We start from the raw sequence: 18,889 nt of genomic DNA on the forward strand, positions 1-18,889 counted from the left end.
TTTTCTTTTGAGAAGTTTGCTATGATGCACAGAGTTGATTTTCTTTATATTCATATATTTCTCATTTATAGAGCTTTTTGAAGCTAAAACTATTTTTTTCAATTTTATTAATTTATTTCAGCAATTGTTTCCTCACTTTTTAAAAAATCTACCTCTTCTTATGAGACTATAATTACTTATATGTTAGATCTTGTAAATTGTTCCACCAGTCCCTAAGACTTTGTTCATTCTTTCACAAATTGTTTTCCTCTGCTTTTTAGATTGGATCATTTTAATTCATCTATTTTCATGTTTACTGTCTTTTTTGTTCTATCATTTCCAATTCCCAAGCCCATCCAGTACTTCTTCTTTTCCAAATATTTTATTCTTCAATTCTAGAATTTATATTGATCTTTAAAATAGTTTGTATTTCTCTGTTAGGATTTCACATCTATGTTCACTGATCATGAAAATTGTTTTATTTTCCTTATTTCTTTACTTTTTGATCATAGTTATAATAGCTGCTTAAAAATTCTTGTCTGCTAAAAAAAAAAAAAATTCTTGCCTGCTAACTTCAAATTTGGTTGTTGTTTTGTTTTGTTTTCCAGGATATTGTGAATGTTCTGTTGTAGAAACTCTGGATTCTGTTATTTCCTTCAAGGAGTATTAATCATTTTGTGGCAGATAGTTAAACTGGTTAGAACTCAAACTACAAATTGTCTCCTCACTGTACTAAACAACAGTAGAATCTCAATTTCCTTGTCCTAGCCTTTGCTATGCTGCATGGAAATCACCAAGTCTGATGATTTTCTACCTGACTTTCAGTCCTGTAGATCTTAGATTGGGGCTTGCCATCAGGCTAAGATTCCTTAAACATTTGGGAATCACCCAGTGTTGTTTCTTCTAAATGTTGACTTCTCTCCAGTATTTCCCTGGTTTGGTCATATTCAAAGGCCTTCAGATATTTGCTACTTATATTTTGTCCAGTGCTTACAAGAATTTCCTGCTATTGGGTTAGTCCAATAGGAGCTATTTGGGTATTATGAGAAGTAAAACCTGCCATCAGTGAGGGATAAGCTTTGCGTGGTTACCCATTGGTATTAGGGAGTGATTTGTAAAGCAGTATGATTTACACTATTGTGATTAATACAAGGTACCAACTGTGTAGTATTTTTGTTTTGATTTTAAAATACTCAAGTTTAGTTTATTTTGGAAGCAGACTTCTTGAGTTTTTATATTTAAAGTGCTTAAAAATATAATGTCATTTTTATTGGCTTCCATACATTTTCTGTGGGACATTGATCTTGGAAAATAAAATATGTCAGTTGGATTACTTTTCAGAAAAGAAACCCCTGCAAGGTGTGAAAGATTATTTTATGCATAACTGATTTTCCTAATATTAGTATCATACCTTCCTGCACATTAAGATCCCCTTGAGACATCCTAAATTTTTTCCTCACAATTTAAATTTTTTAGACATTTTGTATTTCCCATTTTAGATGATACTTAAAACTTTTGATCAAATCAGTTTATTCTTTAAGTATTTTGTTTCATTATAGAATGGTGCCTGGCTGCTTTTCCTTTCTATAATCTATGTATACTCCTCCCAATCAGAGGATCCTCAACTGATAAAGCTGATTTTATTTCAAACAATCCAATAGAATTAGAATAGTAATGAGATAGCTTTGCTTTGAACTTTTGATTATTTAACATTCACTGATAAATTATTAAGTCCCTACTATTTACAAATCCAATATTTTACTCCTACCTTTGATAAGCAATGGTAGGGCTACCTGTGGTTCACATATTCAACCTGTTAGTAGATAACACAAACAGTGTCTAGAAAATTATATAACATTATCCAACTTTACACATTGGGATCATTTATTTTGACTTATAAAAAACGCTCTAGACAAATGGGTATTAGGGTGATTGCCCAGATTCTTACAGATTCAGAATCTCAATTCTCCATTCTTAAATATCTTCCTGGCATTTGAGAAAAACTGAGAAGCTTTGCTGCCATTTATCTCTTATCTCTTCCTCTATTCTTTCATTTACTCTGTATCTTTTTGGTTTCTCAGCTCTGTGGTCCCACCTCCCTCCCCTCCCCTTTCCAGTTCTGCTCCCCAGGGCTTCCTACTGCAATGGCATAGGTCATTACAGGTTTTTTGTTGTTGTTGTTTTGCTTTGTTTTGTTTTTTTCTAGGAGAAGAGTAGGAAAGAAAAGAAATCTATTTGCCTTCAGGGTGTGGGATCAGTGAGAAAATTTTTTTCACACCACCTAGATTAATTATTCTACTGGCATTATACAAGAGAGTGCACTCTTCTCATATTCTCACCTAGTACATGTTCAAACCTGATAGAAGAAAGGAGAAGGAGGAAAAGAAGACAAAAATATTGTGACACATACACCAGGTATTGCAGTAGATCCAGCAGATCAACCTGGAGGAAAACAGCCTAGTGGGAAGTCAGGCATATACACAGGGAATTTTAACATAATTTGGAACAGATCAGAGCAGCATGATTTACAACATAATCAAGTATCCGGAAAGGAGTGCTAACTCTGCTACTTTGCCTGGAGGGTTTCAGGCAAGTTTTGAATACAAGGATGTGCCATTTGAACTGAGTCACACCTCTATCGCTTAGTATTAGCACATCTTTCTGTCAGCAGCATCCTTTTCGTTAGTCTTCCTTTGCATGAGTGCCAACTATTCTCCAGGTGGTAGCCTAAGTGTTACCCCGTCACAGGAATCTTCATGACTTTCTAGAGTTAATCAATCACCTTCTTTATGACTTCTATGCACTTGGTCACTTTTTGTATGCATTTATTTATTGCCTGTTTCCCCAACTGGAATGTAAGCTCCATGAGGTCAGAGATCTGAGGCTTATTCACTTTTAAATTCCTGGTGCCTCACCTCATGTCTAGAACATAGTAGATGCTGAATAAACGTTTACAGACCAAATGGATTATAATATAGTTACTTGTTTGTATGTCTATCATCTTCACTGGATTATAGTCCTCTGAGGAAAATACCCTTATGCTCATTTTCCACTTGCTTTTTTTTTGTTCACAATTACCCCCATTCTCTTACATATGGTAGGTGCACAACTTTCTTTTTGCATTACTATTTATTAAATTCACAAATTGTTACTTATTCTTCCTTTATCTACTGTTTTTATTGGAAGGAAGGTAGACATTTTAGGCTGAAAACAATTTTTTTAACTTATCCAAAAGTTTAAGGAAAAAGTAAGTTGTGCTGCTCCAACTTGCACAAAAATAATTTTGCCACCTCTGTCTCACAGGAAGAAAAACAAAGAAAACTTTTGAGGCCACTTTCTGCATTTGACGGGGGGATAAAATAGTGGCACGATGAACTATTCAAGAATGTGACTACTAAATAGAACCCTGTTGAAAAATGTTTGGATTTTTATCCTTGGACATATCTTGGGAGGTTAGCAGTTTACAAGGTGACCAGAGATGGCATTTCCTCCCTGCCAATGTTTGGTACGTTCCCCTTGCCTCAAATGTAGCAAACATCTCACATCCGGCCCTTCATCTCCCAATTTTAAGATAACTTCATGAGGCTCTTTAAGTGGCAAGTCTACCAGCATGAAGATGAATCAGAGCCAATGAAAGGATACATTTTTAAGATTAAGCACTTTCCAGTTAAAAGAGAAGAAAACATCCTATACTTGATCACAATAAAATATTTTTTTTCTTTTTAGTTTTATGCCTTAATACAACATTTTAATGTCTAGTACCCATTTCCTATCAAAATAATCTTGGAGCCCTTTAACAATGTTAAGGAAACTGCTGTAAAGTTCGATTGAACAATCATCAAACATTTGGCCACAACCTATGCTGGGAGTCAATGTTCAAAGAGAACAAATATTGAGTACCTACTATGTGCACTGCCTGAATCAAATATTTTGTAACACTGGCTCTCTCATTGCATGCAGTCAAGGAGGAGGTGCTGATCTCAAAGCAAGTGATTGCAATTCTGTGTGAGGAGCCCCAGAATAGGACCTATGTGCGGTGCCACAATGGAAGGGACACCTACCCATGCATGCTCAGGAAGAGCTTTCCACAGCTGTAGATCACATGCTAGAAAAGATATCCTGATCCTCATGGAAAGCCCAATTGTGTGAGCAGAAGAATAAGAAGTAGAGTGTTTCAGACTCCAACCAAGAAACATAGTTTACTTATTTAGGATGGAATTTTATTTACACGTCAAGATCTATCCAGGCTGGATTAGGGCCATGTGAGAAAGAAAGAAAAAAAAAAGTCCCAACCACTACAACACTGGCAAAAAAATGCATTTTCACAGGTTAGAATAAAGCAAAACATTTTTCATTCTTGCCTCAAATTTTTGGCACCACCAGGGTACAATTTTTCTCAAGTAAAAGGGAAGAGCAAATGGCAATGAGCAAGTAGAGTGATCATAAACATCGGAAAGGGATGAATGTTGCCCATTGCTGCTCAGAGGCCTGATTTTTTTTGAGGAGTCCGTAGCAGGATTTCTTTCTTGCTTGCTTTGTGTGTCTGTTTCTTTCCTCCCTTTTTATGGAAAGGCATATTTTCCTATCCATTAAGATTTATAGTTTTCTGCCAACTACTTCACTGGAACAAGTTTTCCCTTTAATTTAACAATGCACGTATTAGACTGTAATGTGCCCATAAAAACTTCTTCTCAGAGACTGCTTACAAATGCATTTCTTTAAGACTGAAGATGAATAGAAATATAATATATGCAATTTGGAACCAAGTTGCCACCACTTATTTATTAGGCAAGTATGTTGGTGCCACCATCGTCTCACCAGAAGGTCAAATTCAATGAATTAAACATCTCCAGGTTCTGACAACCACATAATCGAAGGGTTTTCAAGAAAAAATAGGACTGTCACTGATTTTTCTGGCTCATTTGATCTTCTGTATGGCTTACCCGTTAGCTGGGCTCCAAGAAGTATTCATCTTCATTTCCCCATTAGTGCCAGACCCATGGACTTTGTGGCATTTGCCATAGCACATTAAAAAATGAAGGCTTAAAAAGGGATTTACAAAGAGAGAAAATTTCTTAATCATGCTTTCATAACTTTTGGTGAACAGTTGGTTTAAATTTCCAAATAACTCTTTTCAAAAGGATAGTATCAAAACACATGCAAAAAATAAAAGTCTAAATAAAGCACAATAAATTATTTCACTGCTAAGGTATTAGATTTCAAAGAGAGAAGAGAGTACACATAAGGATATTAGAGTGGACTATATTGGATCTTTGGGAATTGCTGTCAGATATTGATGAAAACAGAGAGACTGTAGGAGATCAGATAAAAGAGAGAAATGATTACATTTGGAAGAACAATGTGAAATACGTGGCCAACAGAGATTTCAAATGTAAGCTAATAGCAATCCACGAAAGAACAAAGTTGGAGCAAGTCCCACATCTTTAACCACATTTACAATCATTCAGCATCTGTAAAAATTTTTACATAGCATTTTCCTCATTTCAAAATTTGCAAAATACATATTTAATAGGTTTAGCATGTCAGCCAGTAATTTCGTCCACAGGCATTGAAAAGGACTTGTGTTTTCAAAAAAATAAATGAGTTGGGTTTTGGTGCTGCCCTTTGGGCTGTGCCCCAGCCAGCTGCAATCACGGCTGATTTCCAGCCCCAAGACACTGTAAACAACGTGTTCTGTACATTTCGGCATCCATGCGGGCGAGCAAACCCATCATCTTAACCTTTCATCTTCTTTCTCCCAAGCCTCACACTCCCTCCACCTGGAAGAGTGAGTCCATTTTTACATTGCTCACTGTCCTCTTTACCTTATCCAAAATCTCAGAAGAGAAAGAGGTGTAGGAGAGATTTTGCCAAAACATGTTTTCCTACCTGATCAGAATATTAACCATTACATTTCAAGATGATCAAGGATTACTCAAACTGAAACAAAATTTGAGAAACAAATCATTTAAAAGCCAGCTGGGATAGTAACTGGGAAGTTGAGCCCAGTCAGCCAGTCCCCCCACAGGCAGTACACCTGGTATCCGGGGCCCCCTTTGAGATGATTGCACCGTGTTAAGATAACCTTAACAAGTAGCCACACAAGTAGCCGTCTGCTTCATTTCAGTTGCATAGATGTTACTTCATTACATAATGCAAGCTTTTCAAATTGCCCCCACTAGCACTCTGTTCTTTTTTCCTATCTCTAGGTTGTCTGTATTTGCATCAAGTGGACAATTAAAAGAAAAATAAATATAGTAGATGTCAAAGACATGCTAGAAAGGCATGCTGAACCGATTAATTAATGGCATAGATCCTACACTTCATATATCTTAACATCTATTACAGTAGAGATTTGCTTCAGGATAGAACATGAGCATCTCATACCAGTGGCCATTTGTTTTGGCATTAGGATTTTTTTCTATCTTTGTGGGCAGCAATAAAGAAATACAGAAAGAAATTTGTAGGTGGAAACTCCCAGCCCTATCCACATTTAACTCTCAATTATAAACCCTTAAACTGATTTGGTATCAAAACTTTGTTTGCTGTTGTACAAACACAGTTCAGAAAGCTTTTCCACTCAGCTGATTTCATCTGCCATCTGTAATAACTCCCCATTTACCCCATATTTATGTGATTCTATATTCCAGAGGTTCATAAGAGAATACTGCACCTTGCAGTTGAATTACATGAAGAATCATACACGTATGGTAATAAGGAGAGTTTTCTTAGTGGAGATGGTTTAGTTAAGGGGCTTGTTTTCCTAATTTGCTCTCTCAGATATAAAGTCCTCTTAATTTCACTGGAAATAGAAAACATAGCTAACAGTAGTACCGCATTATTAGAGAATTTACAACAGTACTTTCCAACAATATCCCTGAGACAGATTTTTGAATTTGTTTCAATCTTGATTACGGTCTACACAATGAACAAAACATATTTCTACACAATGGCAAATCCTAATTGAAAATAATATTGTTTTAGTTTTTTTAAAAAATATTTTTCAAATAAAGCCATCCACTTGGTATTTTGAAGGGAAAAAAGTGGATACCAAAGAGAATTAGTGTCTTCCTCAAAACAAGTTACATTTTTGTCTGAGATGTATTAGGTGGCATGATGGAAAAGATAGGGTCAAAATAACCTTTTAGTTAAAATGGCTTGCAATTCCATAATGGATTGATGTCACAGCCCTTTGGGTGGTTTCCCTCCTGGGGTGTCTCATCACATTCCAGTTTCTAGGACTATAACATTCTGAGTAAGTGAAAGGGCCCTGGGTTGTGAGACAGCCTGGACCTGCATCCTCAATCAATCCCTCACCAACTGTGACATTTGCAAGTTACTCAACCAGAACTAAGCCTCGGTCTCCTTATCTATAAAATAGTGGCAATGTTTCTCCCATCATAAAATTGTTGTGAAATTGAGACAATCTGTATAAAGTGTTTTCTCACTGCCAAGGATATGGTAATTGCACTTTATTTCATATTAAATTGGCAAAATTTTTATAATAAGAGGGTGATTTTCTGCTGCTTTTAGCAATCTGGCTATGAAAAACTATAAGCCTTGTAAAATGTGGAAACTCCTTTGTCCTTCCCCCCAGGACAAGACCCTCAGCCTTTTAACATATGGTTACGGCTCATGACCTCTTCCTACACCCAGTCTATATGTTATTACTACTTTCTTTCTTCTTATACCCACACCCCTCACCAGTAGGAGTGCTCCATACCTTTGTAAGCAAGACTTTCTCCCAATGTTTTACTTCATTTTCACTCTACTCTAATGACCACTCCTCAAATCCAAGCATATGTACCAGGGAACTATTTTTGTTGTAAATCAAATTCCAAAGAAAAACAAGATCAGTAGATTTCTTTTCACTTAATATATTATCGAACAATATAAAACATAAGTCTAACCAAATACGTGACTTCAATCTGTAAAGAAATGTCCGTAGACTGACCTGCAAATTTGGTCTCATATCACTGACTCCTCTAAGAAAAAGAAACAAAATAAGGACAGAGTTTACCTGATTACCTTTGATGAAACTCCCTCATGTGATAATAATATATTCCACTGTAAGATGTTTTTCAAATGGATGTTTTTAGTTGGTTTCTTATTAAATTATCTGGCTTTACTCAGTTTAAAAGTGTGCTAGGTGAAAATATTCAGCTTTCAGAAGGTCAGAGATATCAGTTATGCTGTATAAATAGTAACCCCAAACTTAGGGATTTAAAGGAGTGACCATTTCATATACTCAGTATTCTATGGGTCAGCTCTGTGGGCTGGGCTCAGCTGGGAAATTCTTCTGCTTATGTTAGCTGCTGTCATCAGTGGCTAACCTGAGCTTTATGGGCTAAATCAGCCTCACTGCCTTCTCTGGAGATTGGTGGTCACTCTCAACTGGGCCATGTTCTCCAACTGGATAGTCTGAGTTGGTGGCTAGCTTCCAAGACTGCAAGAACAGAAGCCGCAAGATCTCTTGAGATAGGTTCACATGCCATCACTTCTGCTTCATTCTGTTGGTCAAGTAAAGTCATGTGGCCAAGACCAGAGTCACCCACACACAGAGAGGAATTATAGCAGCCATGCTACAAATAATGTACCATACTGCATAAACCTTTATAAGAACAAATCAAGCTATGTTTGATTTCTATTCATTGTTCTCATTTATTTAGCTGACTTTAAAAAAAAAAAACTATTTACTGTATGCCAGGTGCTGGTGATACAAAAGGATATATATATATATATATATATATATATATATATATATAATCTTGCTGTAATGGATTTCATTTCTGCTAGATAAAAAGAAAGTTAGCAGACTTCCTGGATGGTGAGTGGCTTAGTAACCATGTGATGTGGTTAGCTGTATTCAGCTGAACTGCTGAACCTGGCCAGGCGTTCCAAAGATGTGTGCCATTCAGCACAAAATGGGCTGAACAGGGAAATTTACATGTGTTGTTTATAAACCAACCTCATTACAACAAAATAATGGAATCAAGCAAGTCATGAAATATTTTTTGCTGAGACTGAGTCAATTACATTGTCATCATACTTCATTGACTGTACAGATTTTTGATCCCCATTTAAGGCAGATTAGGGTAGTGGTTAAGAACTTAGCTATGCAAAAATAATAACAGTGATGATAATAATAATAATAATAATTAATAATAATAATCCTCCCTATAAAATAGAGGCTACACTGTGACCTACCTCATACAGTTAACTTGTAGAATAGAGAAAATAAGATTGAAAATGTAAAAATCTGTATCTTCATATGTAATAGTATTATTTTATAATTAATAAAGGTAAAGGACCTTCCTTCAGAAATGGCTGAATCAAGACTCATAATTTAAACTTACATAAGTGTCGATAGTTTCTCCCCTTTACCCTCTGCTCATCAAGAGTCTAGAAAAACCAAATAAAAATTAATAGAAGGTTGCGGATGTAGTATACTGTTTTGAATTAGGAATCAACTTTCTCTTCTTAAAATACTTTCTTTACTAGGAAAAAAAATGTGTGTGTGTGTGTGTGTGTGTGTGTATTTAGTACTGATAGTAACAAATGACTCCTGATATTCTTTCTTTCTGATAGAAATTCTGCTTCCTTGTAATGGATGTTTTTTGTTTGTTTGTTTGATTTTAATCCTTAACTTTCCAAGAGGTATTGAGCATAGTGTTATAGGAAAAGAGAACACCTATTTGATCTACTCCAAATTCACCCCAGGGCAAAACTCTGCCAATCCAGAGATAGGCATCAAAATTTATGATGTAAGAAGGAAGGTCATAGTGCATTGTTTTCAGGAAATATATGACAGAAGTCTTGTAGTTAGGGCTAAATTCCCAGTTTAAGAAATGAGTTTTCATCTATTCAAAAGCTGCGATGCAGTACCAATTAAATAGTACAACATCTCTCTTCACTTAAGGACCCTACCAACCAATGCCAGAAAAGTCTTGCAGCCAACAATGCCTGACTCTAGGTTGTGATTGTTGGACTTTGGTTAGTTATGTCATCACTTGAGCATTATTTAAATATGTTTCTCCTTTTAATTCAATTTCCTGTTTTGTTTTCTCAAAACCATAAATTGTCTTTTAAGAAATTTTACAAAATGCATATTGTTCTCCCGTGAGACCTGTGCTGTTCCTCAACTGGGCATTTCTTGCCAAATGACATTTTTTTTTTGAAAAGTTTTCCCTTTATTGGTTTTGCATAATGATTGCAACAATTCTCGTGTAATGAAAAAAGAATGAAGAATGCATGTCCTATTCCAGCACATAGCCACAATGTTAATGTTAAAACAAAGCAAAGCAAAACAAAAGAAAACAAAAACCCACCCTAAAAGTGGTCTTGGACACCCAGTTGTCCTCATCTCAGCTCCCATTTTTGGATTCAAGATGTTTTCTATCTTTTTTTCCCCTCTTGTTCAAAATAAACTATTTATGCTCAAGAGAATCTGCCATGTAGGACAACTGTGGTAATGTTCTTGCGGTCTGCATTGGATCCTGGCTCCAGTACCAACCAGTGTAGAATTCACGGAGGATATAACTTAACTTCTCTGAATCCATATTGTCCCGTTTGAAAACTAGGAATAATGGAGCTTACTTCACTGGAGTGTTTTTGAAGATCAAAGACAAGGCATGTGAGAATGTCTCACACAGTGTGAACGGAAGCTAAATATAAGTCTGGTATCTGTTATAGGGATGAAACCACCATTTTCTGCCCTCAAGGCACGGAAAGTGAATATAGTATGGGACATGGGCACTGGAGATGGGCAGCAATGAACATCCACCACTCTGGGGAAATACACTGCCATAGAGATGACCAGATCCCACCCTGCCAGATGCCAGGAAAAGATAATGTATATGCATAAAACTGGGTCTTAATTCATTTTTATATCTACAGCAACACACAATAGGCACTAATTACTGTCAGTTGAATTCTTTATTGTCCACACCTGTATTATAGTGCACAGCTATTTATAACAGGAATCCCTAAGCTATGGCTTGAGGACCAAATCTAAATCTGGCCCTCTGCCTATTTCTGTAAATAAAGTTTTATTGGGACAGAACCATGCCCATTTGTTTGAGCATTGTTTATGCTGCTTTTATGCCACAATGGAGAGGTAAGCATTGCTACAGAGACGCATTATGGCCCGCAGAGCCAAAAATAGTTACTATCTTGCCCTGGTCCCAAACAGAAATTTTACCAAATTTTGGCCTATGGAATTGAGTTACCTATTCACTCCTGCCTGAATAGAGGGTCTCTCGATAAACTCCCAAATTCAGGTGCCTTGTGCTTCTCTGAGGATTATGCTTAAATGTAATTGCCTCATTTTTCCATGGAAATTATTGGCTTACTGCTTTTTTAAAGGAGAACCTGATTTTATTAAAAACAAAGAAAAAAGAGTGCCTAGAATGTGCAGAGACACTTTCCAAGGAACAGTAAGCACCATGAAAAGATGGATGGACAATACCATAAGGCAGCGGGTGGACTGGGGACCCTGGTATCAGCCTCTCTGTGCTGACAATCAGTGTAATGACAGCACTGGGATCACCACAAGATAATAAATATCACTGACTTCACTTTCATTCCCAGCCTTTCCCTGGGTCTGTGAGTCCACTCTGCAATGTCACCACATAAAGACATGGACAACAATGTGACAAAAGAGAGAGATCCATGGAAATCTGACATGTACATTAGAGCCCTGGTTCCACTATTCATTCTACACCAGGGCTGACACCCCCACTTTGACAGAATATTGTGTACTGTGCCCCTAATTCTCCAGGGTCACATTCTAGATGCTGGAACACATGCAGCTGTGGTTTGTTGACCTTAAGGAGGAGCTAAAGCAATCAGTAATTGACTTGGGGTCCTCTCTTCTCTATCTGGCAGCTACCTTATACTGTACTTACTGTACACAAGAAGCCAAGTTGGCATGCCTTTTTGACTATCTCTGCAAAATCCATTTGGATCCGTTTCATCTACTACCATCAACCTGGGAAAGCAAAGGAAAAATCAGTCCTAGGAGTGTGAAAACCACTGCACTTAAAACTATATCCTTTGCTTATTTATTTCAAGTAGAAGGCCACACAGACACAGAAAAGCAGCAGCCTCATGAAATGAGACTGAAGGTCCATTCTGGTTACAGGGTCCTCCGTGATGTTCAATCCTAGAGGCAATACTCTTCAATCCTGAAGATTTTCCAAACCTTCCATGCCCAGGAGAGTTTCTCATGTTGAAAGACTGCAGGATGGGACCCCATAACAATCCCCAGAAAGTTCAGGCTGAAATTACATTCAGGCCAAGTCTGTATGGTGCACTCCTCTGTAATTGTTGGGTCTCTTCCAGAAGGCTCTCAACACATGGGACTCCGATGAAGTTCAGCATGTGGAAAGGGCTGAAGCCTGAAGCCTGTGTGTTTGTAATGGAAACATAGCAGTGACCCTGTGATCCACGTCTGTATCTGTGCCGCCATAAAATGTGTTTCTCTAAACAGAGCAGAAGTGCCCGTGATGGGTGGGGGAGGAGGGGGGTTCTGTTAAAGGTTCCCTCAGGTAGGGAGGTAGGAGGGCCTCTTAATAAGAAAACCATGCAGTTAAGGAAGGCTTTATAGTTTGCAAATGTACTTTCACGTTTAAGGTTCTCAGGACGAGACTCTGAAGTGAGTAAGGCAAACATTCTTTTCTTCCTTTTATATACGGAGCAACTGAAACAGAGAAGTCAAAAGTCTTTCTCAAGATTCGTTAGAAACTCAGCCAGAATAAGAGCTAATGACCTTTGATACGTAGTCCAGTATTTTTTTCTAATGAATTATTCTCTGATATTTGTTTCTGACTAAACTAGCATGGATATTCAAAGACAATACCTGTCTTTAGATGAATCTGATGCAAACCCTTTCAAAGTGTTGACCAACCTGAGAATAAGGGTGAGAAAAACATAGAAAATGATTGATAATCTCAATGATTATAATAATAAATGCCTTGAGAATATACAGTTTCTTTAATGGAATATTTTCTAGTATAACCAAACATTTGAAATGATCCTTTCAACCTTGAATGGGAATGATTTCATCTTTACTTATAAATAGGGAACAGAGTTAATCAGGCACTACTAAACAGTAAGTTCTGCTGTAACCATCAGCCAGTGTCCAAAGAACTGGGAGTTGCCTAAAAGGACCCACAGACAGACATGACGATACCGGTGAGCAAAATAAGGTGAAGACAAAACGTGAGGACCATTGGAAAGGGTATTTGGATAGAGGCACAGAAATGGCTCTCATCTTGGCACACACACCCACTGAGTCCTACCATAATCAAGTGAGAAAGCCCTTTAGCTTGCTCCTCATCACTGAGTTCATAAAACATGTAGTGCATTCCACTGCCATCTCCTTCCCACCACCATAGTGGTCTGGGCCCCACACTTCTCCTTTGAGTCTAGCCCACTGGACTCGATGTTTGCTCTGCCTTACAACATGTCCAAAAACATGGAAGAGGAAATTGGAAGCATATATAATATCTTGTTTCCATTTTGGACTATACTATCCTGAAAAACAAAGTCTATCCAAATCACAAGCAAAACAGATATGATAGGAGTCAGAAGTTAAGGAAATTCACTCTAAGTTAAGGGAACTCAGTTGCCAGACCCTAAGTCCCGGTTAGCTCGGTATTGTCTACCAGTCTCAGACCATCCCCTCCACAGATACCTGAGTAATCACAGTATTACACGCATCTCCCTTACAGAACAAGAATATGAACATTTTTATTGTGTTTATTTTTGGATTTTTTAATATGAACAGAGGTCCAATTCGTATGACAGTAATTAAAAATAAATTTAGGATGTTTCAATCTCCCAATATAAAAGCATATCAAATATGGTTTTGACACAGGCATGCTGAAACAAAAATTATACTAAGTACTCAGAAACTTCTGTTTAAAAAAAAAATATATATATATATATGTGTGTGTGTGTGTGTGTGTGTGTGTGTGTGTTTGGAGAAAAGGAGGTTACCTAACAGCATAGCTTGTTTTTTAATGATGATTTAATCCATTCAAAGGATCAGCCTTCTATGTAAGAATACCCAAAATTGTTCATCAGAGTTGTGGTTCATCCAGCTCAATAAACTGGCCCAGGAGCTTCAGAGATAAAGATGATGATAAAGATGATAAAGATGATGGTTGCCCTTCACGTTGCCACTTTTCAATGTCATGTTTTAAATAGAAATAGATGGCATCAAGATCCCTGCCACTCTGTATCATTGTGTAGGTTGGGCACTGCATAAAAGGGCATGGCCTGGAGGCTGAAACCTGGCCTGTGCTCAAGGACTTCACCTCGTATCCACCTGGAAGAAGGGCACCTGCTTTAAATTAGATCAAAGGTGTTAGGTGAGCCAGTTGGGGGCTTGGCCATCAACAAATTTGCCTTTGAATACAACAAAATCAGGTCAAGAAATGTATTGCCAAAATCTTCCTTTAGGAAATGAGTAATAAGGGACATTGTAAGAGTCCCATCAGAGTTAAAGAGACTTTAATGATTTAGTAGGCAGAGTTTATGAACATTATCATTTTTCACCATAGGTGGCGTTAAATTACACTACCTGCTGTGTGAGAACAGTAGCTTTTACTTTGTGATAGCACCAAGAACCATTACTGAGTCAGTATCTATGGATTTCCTCCTTCTCAACTTCTCCCCCCTCTTCACTTACATCTCTCTGCTTATATTGTCCATCTGCTCTTGCCTGCTGTCTACTTTGTCCAGTAGAGCACCTAGCATATTGATCATCACTGGTTTTAAATTTCCCATCTGATAATTCCAACATTCCTGTCCTACTTGCTCTCCCTCTTCAAATCGTGTTTTTGCCTCTTGGTATGCCTTGTAATTTTTGCCTGCTCGTGAGACATAATGTACGGGACAGAGGAACTGCTGTATGTAGGCCTTAGTAACTGGGTGTGGAGGTGGGAGACAAAGTGTTCTTGTCCAGTGAGAGGTCTCAAGTCTTCTAGTGAGCCTTGCCTTTGGACTGTGAACTTTGCAAGTGTTTTTTGGCTTTCTTTTCACCTGTTCCATGGCACAGGATGGCTAGAGTTAGATATTTCCCTTCCTTGGATCAGTTAGGCTCTGGTTAGGTAGTTTCCCTTGAGGGCAGGCCTTAAGAAGAACAGAGTGTTCGAGTGTATTTCAAAATCATTCTTTTCTCCTCCACCTGCTAGATGTACTAGATTTTTTTTTGTTGTTGTATTTATTGTGGGAACCTGGTGGAGCTTCTGCAGGTAAATTTTCTGTGACTGGATGCCCCTGCAGTTTTTAACTCTCAACATTGTCCACATCCAGCCTCCAGAAATTTGTCAATGACCATTCAGATTTTTGTTTCCCAAAGTGGTTTCTGCTTGTGAGTTTCTCCTCTGAGATGCCAAGACTCCCTGTATTTGCCCATCAGTCTCTCCAACCTTGGGAATAGTGGTTTGCCTTGTGTCTTTCCCTCTCTTATGAATCCAGCAACTTACAGCCTGTTCAGCTTTTTACTTGTTATTGGGATGGAGTGTGACTTCCAAGCTTTTTATATGTAGAACCAGAAACTGGAATTCTGGATCCACTTTCTCAAAGGAAAGGATTCTAGATAGCTATGACATTCTTTCTACTTTTTGTCACATAAAATCCAGATGACAGGTTGATTCTCCAGACAGTCAATCAGAAGCAGAATGGAAATTTTATTTACTGGTACCTCAACTCAGAGGTGCAGGGATAGGACAAATATGAAATAGTAAGTGGAGGGGACTATTGAATAAAAACAACTGTGGTAGGTATTTTTCATTGCCGCAATGAGTATGAAATTTTGGGGAAAGGGGAAAATAGCCAGAGAGTATTTCTAGGAAGTTTCCCTCATGCTGCTCAGAGGAAACCCCTGCCTTATTCCCTTTAAGAAAAACTATAGGACAAAATCAGCATTATTTTTCAAAGCCTCTTTGAAGTGACTCCTTGCAAGGAGGAAATCAAGTGGGGACTTAGAAATATTTACTAGAGTTATTCCTCTTAGCATTAGGGGCTAATAAAAAGACCTCCCAGCACAGATTGCTTGTCATCATGACATTTGAAGGTTAGGAAGCCTGAAAATATAAAAATTCAAGTTAAATTATTTGAAGGCAAAAAACTAAAGTTCTTAAAACAATGTTTTGTTGAATTTAGTGAGTGGGATTCATTTTAAAAATTATACCACAGGGATCCCTGGGTGGCACAGCGGTTTGGCGCCTGCCTTTGGCCCAGGGAGCGATCCAGGAGACCCGGGATCGAATCCCACGTCGGGCTCTCGGTGCATGGAGACTGCTTCTCTCTCTGCCTCTCTCTCTCTCTCTCTCTCTCTCTGACTATCATAAATAAATTAAAAAAAAAATTATACCACAAAAGGAAAAAAGAAAAGAACTGACATGTAGTAAAGAAGAGCTTCCCAAGCATAAAGCTAAAACCATAAAGGAAAACAACATATTTTGGGGAAAAAAAGTTACAATTCTCTCTACGCTTAAGCTACTATGAATAATATACAGAGTGCAATATTTGCAAAATATCGGTAGACAAAGGGTTACTATCCTTAACTCATTTAGAGAAAAGTTCTGCTACATCAACAGGAAAAAGAGGAGTACTTAATTGAAAAAAATAGGCAAAGGACACAAAGAGGCAAATTACAAAAGAAAAATAAACATATGAGTTTAAATTCAACTTTACCAGCATCACACAATGAGTTCCATTTTTGGCTATCAAATTGGCAAAGGTTAAAAACCAAAATGAATTTGCTGTGATGGTAAGATTATGGGAAACAGGCCCTCTTATACACTTGCCAGTTCAACAGTATTTCTATGTAGCAGATACGACAGTGACCAAGACAGATAGACCCAGCTCCCATGGAACTCCGGGTCATTACAAACAGGGATAGGCATTGAACAGTCAAAGCACTTGAAGGCTTTATGTACAGTTGCAGAGTAGGGTACACACACATTCCCACTCCCCACCAGACCCTGTGGCAGGGACATGGGCTAGCGAGGCTGAAATCCAACCCTTTCCGGGTGGTTGTCACAAATAAGGCATAGTTCTCATAGTTCTGTGTGAACATGTAATATTTACGCAGTAGAACATGCCCAGAGGTAGATGGGACCAGGGTCAGAGAATCGAGCACTTTTTCTCTTACTCCACATGAAAGATAAACAAAGAAACAAACAAGTAAAAAACTATTTTTGCCTCTGAAAAGGAAATTATAAATACATACAATTTAATATGAAGGTTGACCTAACATGTTGAATGTTCTAATTCTGGCATCCCATGGCAATTCTTATCTTTAAAAATGGTCTTCCTCCCACCCTCTGCTCCTAGCAATTCCCTCACTTGTGCATCAGAGATTTTTCCTTGCTGTGACAGTCTCCAAGCATGTCCAGAAATCCTTGAACAGCAATTAAATGGTTTCCAGGCCTTGGGGGCCTTTATTTCTAACGTAGTTCAAGAGTATATTGTGAGATGGTTATTGTACTCCGGAAAATGACTCTGTCAAATGCAAAGGGATAGGAGGTCCCTGCCCTGTGTTCTGTTTTCTTCAGGAATTGTATCATGAAGGAGTTGTCAGCTCTGGTAACTGTCAAACTTGATTTCTGCCATCTGCAAAACTGAGGTGGGAAGATTTTTCCTTCCTATTATTTCCATCATTCTTTCTAAGCAGTGATGAAACTCTCCAAGAACTTAAAATTATTATTGTTCTATGGCCTATTCAGGTCTGAATATGAGGCACAGTGGTATTAAAAATTAAAGTAGAATCTCCAGGCTTTTTTCCTTCAACATACTTAGCGTGGGCAGGGAACATTTTGATGTATTCAACAAGGATGGATATATTAGCAGAGATAGTCTTCCACGAGGAAAATGGAAGTGGTTAATACGTGTGAATACTTTTAAACTGCCTACATTTTGACCCTGTAACTCTAATTGTGGAATTTATATTAAGAAAGTTAATTAACAAGGTGTTCAAAGTTTCATATAGAGACATGACCCTCTCAGTATTGTTTGTCATAGTGAAGTTTTAAACTAAAATACAGCAGCCTGAAGATTATTTAATGAAAGATGACCAGGAAATAAGATTTTTGTTTTCTCAGAGTTTGCAAATACAGAAAAATGCCCTGGGCATATTTTAAATGAAAAATTAGTTTATCAAGCAGCATGTGTCCTACATCCAAATATTTTAAAAATGTACATAAGGATGAAAATGAGCAAAAGCTTATACATAAAATATCAGTAGTAATTTTCCCTGGGTGGTAAACATAGAAATGCCATGGCTTATATTTTGAAATTTTCTATACATCATGCATTTTGTACAGGAATCATTAGGGAAAATGGATAGTCATTTTAAGTGTAACTTCATAGATTTATACTATACATGCTATTTTATTTCTCAAAATGATGCAACAGATAAATGAATAGGATTTTTTTAATAACCAGAGGTTATCAGGAAATAATTGTTAAAATTTCACTCTTTCAAAAAAAAAATGTCTTTAGCTTCTTGGTAGAAAATTGCAATCTGTCTCTAGTAGTTCCTGTTATTTTCATTTAGGGAAGATAAAAGAGTTGAATTCTATCTCAGAACTTTAAGAAAGGATCCACATTTTAAAGTGTTTAAGTAAGTTATTTCCAGGTGTGCTTCTGTGATGCCCCATCCTGTAATTTCCAATGAATACTTCTGGTATTATTTCATATTTCTCAAAGAATTATCGAAATCTGTGAACCATCGTTTGCCTCACCCAGTCTTTAATGTTTCATGTGTTATCTAATGGAAGTTCTCAGGAGTACCTCTTTACAAAATGATATGGTTATTTTGAATAATTTTTAGAACATTTAAAGTACATGTTTAAATATAAATTATTTTTCATTGCAAAAGCAATTACTGTGAAGT

General features: G+C 37.3%; 1 long non-coding RNA gene across 3 annotated transcripts in view; it reads right to left on the minus strand.

Moving 5' to 3' along the window:
* LOC111094521 overlaps positions 1 to 18,889 on the minus strand; it is a 306,613-nt gene that overhangs the window by 139,722 nt on the left and 148,002 nt on the right. The window contains exons 6-7 of one of the 3 annotated variants that reach the window (XR_005385707.1): positions 12,839 to 12,886; positions 11,140 to 12,679 (exon numbers count right to left, since the gene is read on the minus strand). The exons of the other annotated variants lie outside the window; for them this stretch is intronic. This is a non-coding gene — a long non-coding RNA (uncharacterized LOC111094521). Of the gene's footprint in view, positions 1 to 11,139; positions 12,680 to 12,838; positions 12,887 to 18,889 lie in introns of those variants that run through there. 3 annotated transcript variants of the gene reach the window in all.

Source organism: Canis lupus, chromosome 38, assembly GCF_011100685.1.
Source record: "Canis lupus familiaris isolate Mischka breed German Shepherd chromosome 38, alternate assembly UU_Cfam_GSD_1.0, whole genome shotgun sequence".
Lineage (NCBI taxonomy): Eukaryota > Metazoa > Chordata > Mammalia > Carnivora > Canidae > Canis > Canis lupus.